The 12,001-nt window shown below is 42.3% G+C and overlaps 1 long non-coding RNA gene across 1 annotated transcript; it reads right to left on the bottom strand.

Annotated features, from left to right (window-relative positions):
* Positions 1-2,539: 2,539 nt before the first annotated feature.
* Positions 2,540-10,561, bottom strand: LOC134158191 (uncharacterized). Its single transcript, XR_009962637.1, has 3 exons — positions 10,406-10,561; positions 8,610-8,743; positions 2,540-2,669 (listed from the first exon to the last, which is right to left on the bottom strand). It is a non-coding gene; the product is annotated as an uncharacterized LOC134158191 (long non-coding RNA).
* Between the last annotated feature and the right edge of the window lie 1,440 nt (positions 10,562-12,001).

The following is a 12,001-nucleotide window of genomic DNA, read 5'->3' as shown; positions in this document are numbered from 1 at the left end:
TGAACTGGAAAATGCTAGCATGCATTGACAACCAACATTTCTGCTGAGGGCAGATATAGGCAGCTACATAGAGAAGGCATTGGTAGGTTACGCTGTTCCCTATATCTGCTGTGAGAAGTCACCTCTGCCAAATTGCTCAGGCAGTATTGAAACAGAGATGTTTCCAGACACCTCAGTGGAAGGGAAGATGAAGAACGGTAGAAAGTGTTGAGAATATTGTAATGAAGACTAATGCTGTTCTCCTTTTACTGGAAACTCTGATTTTCCTTCCTTTTTAAAACAAAACAACAAACCAACCAAACAACCCAGACCCAAGGGTGGCTGAATGACTGCTGAAAAACTACCTCCTCCACTGTTGCATCATGAAGGGCCTCAGGCTGGTATCAGGGTTCTGCCATTCCATAGCTTTGCTAGCAAAGCATGCAAGCAATGGGGGTACCACAGGCAATGCTGAATTCTTAAGACAAGGAAAGGATAAAAGAGCAAATTCCATGTAGACAAAGTTTTAGAAGCATGCAGTGACCCTGGGAGAATGGATACCACTAACCTCCCAACAGTAATATACGAAGCTAATGCATTTTCCACCCACTACTGAAATGAATAATAAATGCTGCTAGACATACAGGCTAAGCTCACTGCTACAGCACCTCTCCAGGCAGCCGCTGCTCTACAAACAGCAAACCTCATCGAGTCAGGGTAAGCCAGTTATGGAAGCTTGCCAGAGCATAAAAAGAGTATGCTACTCTCTCTTTCTATCCAAACAGCCCTTCTGCTGAACACAATGTCTCTCATCATTCACACACAAATATATATTGCTGCTAATATAACATATCATTGAATTTCAGTACCCTAACAACCACAGCATCAGAAAAGCAGTTAAGCATAAACTAGTGTTTTGCATCAGCCACTCAGCATGCTGTGAAGACAGCGAGTGCCATGAGCTCAAGAAGAAAAACAAAGGCTAAGTCAGGAGATAAACTCAAGCTTTTAAAGTTCTTTCCTATTATTTTTCTACTCTTTTGACTCAGGCTATATGGAAATCACTTCTTTTCTAAGTGCTAAACCCTGCACTGGATCCTGCTGATGGATGACTAAAGAAATCTGTCTTCCTTCACTGTGCCTTTACCCACAGCTCTTGGATCTGGTCCCAGAACTAATTCTTATGTTGAAATGAAGTTCTTCACATTTCTCAGAATTGTTTTGGAGAGAAAGTAGCACTGAAAGGAGACAACACTGTCTGTAGGGGTGATTAGTCCCAATAGGTTCCTAAATTATAACTATGAAAAGAGTTTCCCATCAAATAATGCAAGGTGTAAGTATTCGAATAGAGGAAGGAATCAAGGTAGGAGACCAAATTCCCACAGATTCCAGAACAATAATTCATTCATTGCCAGGGATATGCAATGCTGAAGGGGCCCAGAGCTGTAACTTTTGACTAATGTTTCTAAAACCCTCCAGAAAAGATTTAGGCATCATCCTCATTTATTCGCATTGAAGAAACAGGGACCTGCAAGCTGCAGAGTTGTAAGGACTGAGCAGAATCTAAGCTATTACATACATAAAAGCCAAAAAAGGCTAATGAACTAGAGACTAACACAAACTCTGCCCTTTCCTCTGCTACCTCAACTCCTGAGCACTATAAATCAGCAGTTAATGGAATTGTTATTCAAGACTGCAACACCTGGAGAACATGCAGTGTGCCACTGGTCAGAATTTCACATGAAATTACGTACCTTGGCTTTATAACCAAAGAAATTTCACAGGCTTTCTTGCATTAGAGAAGAAAATCCCACTTATCAAATTCACTTGCAAACCACCCTGCTTCTGGAACTGGAATGTGATTTACCTGAAAAATTACAGAGCCATTTTAGTGTTCCCAAGACACAAATCAACTAGAATCAAATTCTTTGTTTCCTCTATTTTCCTCCTTCTCTAGGTTTTCTTTTTCCCTTCAATATTTAACAGCAGCAATTACTCTGGTATAAAGTTTTTATTCAACACTTAAGCCCCAGTGCTGCAATCTGAATAGGCAACGACCTCCAGCGAGAGAAACCCCACATGTGCAGAAAGACTTGGACCTGCCTAAGCCAACTGGAAAACTCCTGAGGCAAAAGAAAGGAGGAAACTAGGTGAAAAGACTGTCTGCAACAGTACATCCCATCGGGAATTTCATGTCTCACATCTGCCTTGCTTCTCTTCCGAGGTGCCTCTTTCAACCCAAACTGTTCAGATTCTACAATTCCATGAACAACAATTCAGCAGTTTGCCATCCTCACATCTTTTCTAGTCTCTTGTGTTAGAAATGTAGCAGCGTTAATGCAGAGTTTATTTGACTGCTGAAGAAAACAGCATTCCCAGGACCGAGGCTGGTGTACATTCAAATGAGAATGCTGAACACAGTCCATGTTTGAGGCAAAGAGAAAAATGTAAGTGCTTTAAATGAAAGCACAGAATGGCTGTGCTTTGGTTTCACACTCGCTTATAAATAGATTTGCAATCTGTGAAAGCCCTAGACAAGACGCAACATGACCCTCCGCAAAACTGTTCCTAGGCTTCAGTGGTGGAGCCCTGATTATGATGGCTCCCATGCTGCATCCCATTTCAGCACGATTTAGAGTGTGGTCTTCCAACAAAAATCAGCATCTCAGCATGGTATCCTGGAAATACAGCTGAGCAAATCACAGTCAGTACTGAGATTAAAGGGGAGGGAGGAGGGGGAAAGGGAAAACTTCTCACCAACTTGTACCCAGTAGTCTTTGAAAATGAAATACTCCTGCTAAAATCCCACCAGTTTTTCTTCTGTGAGCATATTATATTGAGTCTTGTAGATAACTAAAGCATTTTACAAGCAGGCCAAGTAGTTGCATCAAATTTTATGCAAGTTCTGAAGAGCTATAGAAAAAGGCTGCTTTTTTTGTTTAGCCATACAACAGAGCAGATTTCTCATCTGGAACAACTACCTTCCTCACTGAACAATAACAGTCCCAATATACCATTAAACCCACTGCTTAGATTTAATTTCAATAATCAATTTATTCATTAATTGGTTGCTAATCATACACATAATCTGTGTATGGAGAAATGCAACCATTCTGTGAAACAGTTTGGGCTTTCCCATAGCCTTGGATATGTGTACTTTTCCCCTCACAGCAAGAAGCAGGACAGCCCAAGTAATTTTGCTATCATTGTGTAAATGTAGTTGAATAAATGCACAAAGGTATAAAAATGTACTTTCCCCGCTATGTTTAAGTCAAAAAGAACACAGAGCATTCAGCATACTCTTTGCTGTCATTCAACCATTCCTCATTTCTGACCCTGTAGCCGCTTTCATAGGTGGCTACAACAAACAAGGATTGAGCATGGAACATATTAATCTTTATTAGGAATATTGGTTTTTAAACCATTGCCAAGAGCATCTGCAAAATCCCCTTCAAAGCCCAAAGTGCTCTTTCCTTTAGTTATGCCATGCTGGAAGGAGGTTGGCTCTATAGCCTTCAATGGTGGGAGGCTTTGTGTGTCTCACCAAAACCAGTGAAGTATGGCAAATGGTCTAGCTGAGGGAGAAAAAACAAAAAACATCCAAGTAGAGGGCAGATAAACAGCTAGCACTCACCACAGGAGAAAAAGGAACATAGGGGCAGGAAAGGAAGACATAAGCATAGAGGAAAAATCAGCCCTTATGATTAGCTGCTGAAGACAGAAAAGGATCCAAGCATTCACAACCCACACAAAGTGAGGCCAGATAAAGCTGATGATACTGCAGAACCTGAACATGTAGCAACCAATAAGGCTTTCACTCTGCCAGCTTCTAAGCTATCCAACATCTTGCTAAACTCCTAGAAGATGCAGAAAGCTGAGATCTTTTCAGTTTTCCTTAACTATTTTATATTGTCAAGAAGTAACCCACATAGAAATAATTGCCCATCATCTTCTACCCCAGCTGAGGACATGTTCAAGGCTCCCATCAGGTTCAGAAAAGCAGTTTGCTTTGTGGTCCCTGTAACCTCTTGCCCACAAGATGCTTGTTATAATACAAGTCTATTAGCTTTTCTAATTAACAGTCTTTGTTGTAAGAGTTATTCCTGTTGTGGCAATGGCCTCACTACAACAAGCCCTAGGACACCATCCTTCTTGTCTGTTGTTCCTCTGTACCTGGCAACACTCATGGACTTCTGGCTCTGCAACACCCCCATTGCTCTTGGTGCTCCCTAGATGTGGTGCCCAGGAGTATAAGTCATCATCAGGGTGTATCCCAAAGCCTAGGTCTTGCCGTGACTCTCAAGGCCACTCTTGACAGCATGCTCCCTCTTCTTTAGAGCATTAAGAGAGGGATAAGAAAACAAAGTAGAGCAAAGATGGACTTCTGTGGTGGCCTCAGTGGTAGTTGTAAGGACAGAAGGCAAACAGAGCTTGCCTCACAAACCAATCTTTCTGCATGATGTATGCTTTGAAATAATAGTTTCCCATTCTAGGGCTCCATCTGATGGCTCTTCTGGTTCACAGGCTCATTTTTCTTGAAACCTTCTAGAACAAGACAGAGTAGCAAGCGACCTACCTCTTCAAAGCAGGTTTGAGAGTAACTCAAGACCATAGGGCCAGTGTTAGCATTAGAGAGACATCCATCTTCAGTACAGCTTCTACAAGGACTTCTTTCCCAAGCATGAGATTAAATTCTTCCCCAGACCAATGAAGAGAAGGTGTGTAGGTAGGAGCTCTCATGTGTGGCTGGTGGCCCCAGGTGGGGTTGAGTCAGGGCAATCAAGACCTATTAATGCACTCAGGGCCCTGACAAGTTGTCCCTATTTCTACAAATCCCTTTGGGGAGGAGGGTGTGTTTGTTGTTTATGGGGTTAAGCCTTCAGTTTGCCTTTCTTAGCAGCTGGTCTGTAGTCTTCCATAAGCACAGTTTGGGATTGGGATCAGGAAACTAATGTTTAAGTAAATAGGAGTTTGCTTCATATCTGACTGGCAATACATTACACTGCATACACCAGTGGATGGAAAGGACTATACAGAACATGTTCTTAGAAGAAGCCAAAGCCTGCATTCACAGGAAGGTGAAAGTAACACCTCCTTCTCTCTCCTGCTTTTCTTCACTGTATAACTTGCTCTAGATTTATATATGTAAGTGCATAAGATATATATCCCTTTATGTTGCTAAAATCTGTAAAAAAAAGGTCCATTGTGTGAGTAAATATAGTTAAGATTTTCCATTCACAATTTCCAGGAGGTAATAAATTAGGAAAAGACTGGAGACACAAAATTAATTGCCAATGCTAAGTAGAGGGATGACTCCATGTAACTCTGATGTCAGAAGGTCCAACATTAGAAGTAGGTCTCAATCCTTATGTTACAGGGTTAAAAAGCTGAATTGATAAACAACTCGAAATATATGTAGTTAGAATGTAAACGCCAAATGAAATCCCTGGAAGTTCTAGCCCCTGAACCAGTACTGAGTCCAGGCTGTCAAAACGATTCACAATGCATCCCAGATTGCATATAGCAAGCACAAACTGGGTCTAGTAACGTGGATCCAGAGCCAGTGATAGAGATCAGAATAGGTAGGTGGCCTGTTTTGAGGGAAACATTTTCCCCATTGCTTCCACATTAACAAATCTGCTCTTGAGTCAGACAGAAACCTCCCTCCTTCCCTGCCCCATCCAGTCTCTGGGGCTGAGCTGTCCTTGCGGGCATGGTCCTTGCTGCCCCCCTGCCCTGACTTTGGGATGACCACTTGCTCCAGGCTATAGTTCTGAATTCTCAAGAACCATTTGCAATCAAGGTAAATTCAATAGGAGACAACTTTGCTGACTATAGGGAGCTTTTATAACACCAGGGACAACTCAGGTTAATGATTTTTTCTTTCTCCTTCCCTGAACACAAGCTATCCCAGAGCCTGTATCTGAATATTTAGTTCTCATGTATATTTATTTAGTTAGCAGTGGCATTCCTATTTTTATAGCTTAGAGTTTTTAACTTTCTTGTTAGCAGCATTAACAAGGTTTACAGCATATAAAGCGAGCTGTGGCATTTAAAAAATGTTGGCCTAATGTAACACCAGCAGTTTTTTATACACACGTTCAATGGCAATCTCCTACTGACAGGCAGAATGCATTTCTATGTCTGGGCAAGTTTATAGATGGTGTTCCCACCTCCGGGCCACAAGGTCACAAATTTGTTTCTGATTCTATTAACGAAACACTCAACAATAGTAAGTTTGTGTGGTTTTTTTTTTTTTCTTCTTTTATGAGAGAGGACTGTTTTATGTGATCCAAGATCTTAAAGATACTCCAAGGAATCTCTGTCGAATGCTGGGCTTTTCACCCCCGTGCCCTGACCAAAGAACGCTGGCTGGAGACTTGAGAAGCTTTGCCTGGCAGTCAGACAAAACACATTTCAGGGAAAGCTGACATGACTGAAGACAAGACCAGGCAATGTCTCTGTCATCTGCCCATGTGCAGTTACACTGCCTTCAGTGGGGTTTCAGAGGGTAGGATTTGACTCTGCATCAAAAGGATGTACAGGAGTTAAAGATTCATGATACCTGTTCTCAGTTCGTATTTCTTCAGCAGATGCTTTGTGCAACCCTAAGGACCTCAGCCAAAAGCACTGCTACCCGGCCCTCCATGCCTGTGGGATGGAAGCAACAGTATTCTTCCTTTGCCTATCTTCATCTGTTTTGCAAGATTTTAGAGGCAAAGCACTAGTAAATGAAGGCACCTACCTCAGTGAGGGCCTTTGCGCTCCATACGTTAACAAGAATACTTACTGAACTCATGGCAAGAACAAATAAAAAGAGGAATACATAAGAGATGGCTCCTATTGCCCTATGAAACACCAATCTTATTCCCTCTTGGAATTAATTTAACTAGGTATTTTCTCCTTTATGCCGTGTGAAGGCTCCAGCTGCACCTTCCTTACCATAACTGTTCAGTGTGTGATGCCGAGCCTCATTTAACAAGAGGGGGAAGCAGCATCCAGGCTGACCTCAGCCACTGCTGACCTGAAATCACTTCATGCTGGAACACCTTGCGCTCTGGGACTTTGTGGCTATGAACACACGGACTTTTGGCTTGAGAAAGGAATGAGGGCCAGCAGAAAGACTGGGCTGATGGGGTAAAATTAAGAACACAGAAGAGAGAGAACCAGCATTTGAAGGAGGGAGGATAAGCTTTTGTGTCTGTTGAAGGAATTTCAGCATCATTTCTTACTGTCAGAAGGCAATCATGAAAATGCAGAAATGCAGCCCTTTATGTGGGATTCTTTGGGTTACTGTGGTTAGGAGGATCAAGGCTAGGTATCACATGCCTTTACTGAAGGGAGATTGTCTGGAATAAAGCAAGGAGCCAGAATTTCTAGGCTAGGAAAAAGGCTGATCATGTTGCAACAGAGCACAGGAAAGAGAATTTGGCTGCAGTGTCTGACTGGAGGCCTTTTAGCTACATGAGAGGACTCCAGGTCTATTCTTTCTCCAATTTCCTTATGCCCCCAAGGAAGCTTTTGGTGGAAATTTGCTTTCATTTATGGGAGGACTGGAAGAATAAGGGCCAGACTGTGATGAGCATTTGATAACAAGAAAGAGGGTTCAAAGGAGAGGAAATGGCCCAAGCAGGATTCGAGGTGTTATTCTGCACCAAAAATTGACCTGTGCAAGTGACAGTCTCCCACAGCTGGTCATTACAAGTGGATGTTTTTGAAATGTGCTTGTTCTAAAACCCTCTGAGGCTTGGATCCAGTAAGATCTCAATGTCCTTTCCAACCCTAACTGTTCTATGATGCTATGATTCGATAAGATGACTGTGCTCTTTGAAAATCATCATCATGACACAGATTCTTGTGGCTCACTGAAGTACCAAGTGATCTTCTGTGCAGTATCACCTGCTTCAGGTTCTTTTCTCCATGATAACTATGGGCTTGGTTATTTAAAGGCAGTATGACAATAACACACAAAACTATTACTAAACATCTTTGCTCAGAGAAGACATACCTTCCTAACAAGTATTCTTGTGTTTCTATGCTCTATTTGGTTACCTCATAGATAATGATTTACGATCACCATGCAATACCTTTTTTAAAACAGATTGCAACTTGTCTTGCTACTCCTAAGAATGGCAACTTTTCTTCTGGGGCTTTGGAGAAGTTTGTAATTTTCTCAGGTTTTTTAAAAAAAACCTATAGAAATTCCCTTAAAATTCCTTTAAAATAAAAATCTATAGGTAAGCATCAGGTGTGTATCTCCCTACAATGCACAGGCAGTTCTCCACTAAAGCAAACAACCTCCTACTGGTGTCCCTATTCATTTGGTCATTGTTACAAACCACTTGGGCAGCTTGTAGCATCGATACTGTGGGAAAAGAATGGTTTTGATAGACTCAGAAAAGAATCCAAAGCAGCTGGGGTGCCCTGTCCATGAGAGACATGATTAATAAATAAGCAATGATCAATTGCTTTGCACTGTGGATATTTTGATAGTTCCAGGAATGTTAGTGAAATGTATTCAAGCGATGGGGAGACTTTGATTTTTTTTGCTACTTGGTGGCATCAAGATGCAAAGAAAGAGGTTGATCACAATTTTCTATATCAATATTATGAAAAAAACAGATATTTACCTTTCATGTTTATCTCCACCTAAAAAACCTTCTTGTGAGGCAGTTTTCCATAGCTCTTCTGTCCCGTTAGGCATGTAGAACAATATACTTCAAAGCACTTCAACTTTCATGTTTCTGCTGAGAAGTTTCCCCTCCTGCAACGTTACACATATATGAAATCAGTGGTAAAACAACAAAGAATGGTGACAAATACTGAAACTCATTTTGCTCAGCAGCATTCCCTATAAAGCATCATTTATGTGACAGTGCTAGGAGACTAAGAGCTTGCTCCTGAGAGAGAACGACAAATACGCGGGGCTGCTGTGCACATCTGGTTTGGTTTGGATCCATCAGCCTCTGCAACACACTGTGAAAACACCACAGAAGTGGCTGTTCTTCTGAAGTGCAGTAGCAGATCTTGAGTGTGTATTGAGCTAGATCCTCAATGGGTATAAATCAAAGTAACTACACCGAAATCAATCCAGCTGCTGCTCTTTGCACACATAATACATCTTATGTGAGACTCCCAAGTACCACAATCACCACTCCAATATCTTTCTTATAACCTGCTGCTATCATGCCACAAGATATCCATCTCTTCCAGTAGCTACCCCCTGCCCTGTGCTTTCAGGGATTCTCTCCCTTCCCTCTGCTCTCCCTTCCCTCCCTTCTTCCCCCAGGACTGGCATTGCTCAGCATTTTGGCTAGGAGACCAATTCTGCAAACTGAAAACATCAAAGCATATCTCTGGTTAGATCTCATCCCAACCTTCCAAGTTTGTTGACTTGGAAAGTGAATAACTAATAAGGCAGCATGCCATTGTTTTCTGTTTATTATAATGGAAATAAATTGCTGGCTTTAAATCAGGCACTGATTGTTCCTTTGATATCACTGCCAGGAAGCAAAATAAAATGGCTTTTTAGAAATCACCTTTCACAGGGAGTGCCACAGGCATTTGAAAGATGAGCCTTTTTCCATGTCAAAGGCTCGACCAGAAGTGCCAAATACACCAGAAGAAAAATTCAAATCCTTCCCTATTAAAACAAACAACAGAAAGAAGAGTGCAAGTGCAAGAGAAGGATTGCCTGGCTGAGCTGGCACACCACACATCTCCTGCAAGTGCTCATGAGGCTGCAGCAGGGCTGGCTCCGTGGTGAGGAGCACTTCCTGAAGAATATGGAACACATCCTTTGCAATCCTTTTTCCCCTCAAAAAGCAGGTGGGATGAATGAATGACTCTGCCTGGCAGCTCTTAAACTAATAATAAGAGACTTTAGGAGCCAAAAAGGCAGAGGGGGTGCTTTGCCTCAGAACTTGAGCCACCCATAAATCTTGCTTGTGTGTTTCTTTTGTGTTTGCTTCATGTCAAGCTACATGGAGCAGCAATTTCCATTGCCCTTCCAATGCCTTGGAAGGAGGGGTGTGAGTGAACAGCTGCTTGGTACTGTGTTACTGGCTGGGTAAAACCATGACACCTTCTCAGCATTTTAGCTTCTTCCCTATAGAATTTTAGGTGCAGACTTTCAGGTGTTTGAATTTTTCTAAGTGCTACCAACCTTAGCTAATGTGGGAATATGTTGGGCATTGGCACCACTGCATCATGCACAGAGAGAAGCTTCCTTATTGGAGTTCATAGCTGGATCCAGATCTTAAGTGATGCAGAGCACAGCGGTGTTTGGTTTTCATGACGTGCTGCAGTTTGATTTGGCTTGGAGCAGAGGATAAAGTGGAGTGCCAGATTCAGATCTCGGGCCAAGCTTGGGTTCTGTATTTCAGCTACCAAACTTCATCACGGTTTGGCAAAGTCATGCCCTCACCTGCTCACGCCATGTGGAGAACACCTGTGATTTGCTGGGAAGGTGGTTGATCATGCTGTGAGAAACTCCCAACCTATGAGAGCCTGTTTTGGCTGATTCTGGTTGCTGCAGATGATGTGCACTGGGAGAGCAGAACCACTGGAACATGCTCAGACTTTTCAGCTGCAAAGAAAACAGAAATGGTGTAAAGCAAAGCTGTCAGGAGCAGACTGCAGATTTATGCCTTCCCTTGTTGTCGTGACTCTTGGAACCAGTGCAACCTGTTCATTTGTAAGACTGGGGCTCAAATGCACAGCAGCAGCATGACCTGAGAGTAAACTGGGAGTAAAATGTATCATTTTCTACGAAGCCTGCTTTTGAAACACTCCTTCATGCTATCTCTAGCTGCTGTTCTGACACATCACTTGCTGGAAGACCCTTTTTCCAAACATCAAACCAATGCCCATAGCTTAAATGGCAAAAGATCTGTGCACAGCAAACGATGCGGTCTGCTAAATATTAAGGCCCTGTTTGACAGGGATATTATGCCTACACTTGGCTCTAAATGTATCCCTACTCTGCAAAGTATTTAAGCATATTATTAACTTCAAGGCTTTAGGTATGTCCCACAAAATGGGGTAATATAACTGGGACCTTATAAAGCGCCTATGACATAGGTGCTTTTCTGAATTGGAAGATTTGAAGGGCTCCCACCAAAGTGCCCTGGGATTAAGTAAAGATTTTCCATTGGCTTCAGTGAACATTCAGCTAGGTCCTGATTTTTATAGTTATTACTTGCTTATAACAGGATATTCAGAAAGGAAAAGGAAGGATCTTTTTTTTTCCAGACACTCGTGGCAGTCCAGTGAAGTTCTCACTGATTGTAAAAGGGGAAACATAATCCCCATTTTTAAGAAGGAAAAGAAAGGAAGACCCAGGAAACTCCAGGACAGTCTCACCCCTGTGCCCTGTAAGATCATGAAGCAGATCCTCCTGAACACTATGCTAAAGCACATGTAAAACAAGGAGGTGGTTGGTGACAGCCAGCATGAGTCTTCACATAGGGCAAATTATGCCTGACAAATCTGGTGGCTTTCTATGGTGGGGTTTCAGCACTGATGGGTAAAGAAAGAGCAATTGATATGTGCTTGCTTGTGCAAAGCATATGACACTGTCCTCAATGACATCTTTGCCTCTAAGCTGGAGAGATATGGATCTGACGGATGGACCAGGGGGATGGCTTTAAACTGACAGAAGGGAGATTTAGATTTGATATAAGGAAGATGTTCTTTACTGGGAGGGTACAGTGGAGAGATACTGGCACAGGTTCTCCAGAGAAGCTGTGGCTTCCATGTCCCAGGCAGTGTTCAAGACCAGGTTGGAAGGGGCTTGGTGCAACCTGGTCTAGTGGAAGGTGTCACTTCCCATGGCAGGGGGTTGGAATTGGGAGAGTTTTAAGGTCCCTTCCAACTCTACCATTCTATGATTCTGTATTTCTATGGTAATACCATCTCTTCTAAATTACTTCTGAAAATTAAGGTTGTGACTGTGACCTGTACTTGATGATCACACTTTGGTTTGAACTTTTTTGAGTATATATAGGTTTGCTAACTCTAG

The sequence above is a fragment of the Pezoporus occidentalis genome, unplaced genomic scaffold, assembly GCF_034315485.1.
Source record: "Pezoporus occidentalis ecotype Australia unplaced genomic scaffold, CSIRO_AGI_Poc_V1 ctg10, whole genome shotgun sequence".
NCBI lineage: Eukaryota > Metazoa > Chordata > Aves > Psittaciformes > Psittacidae > Pezoporus > Pezoporus occidentalis.
This window is presented reverse-complemented; position numbering and strand designations above follow the sequence as displayed.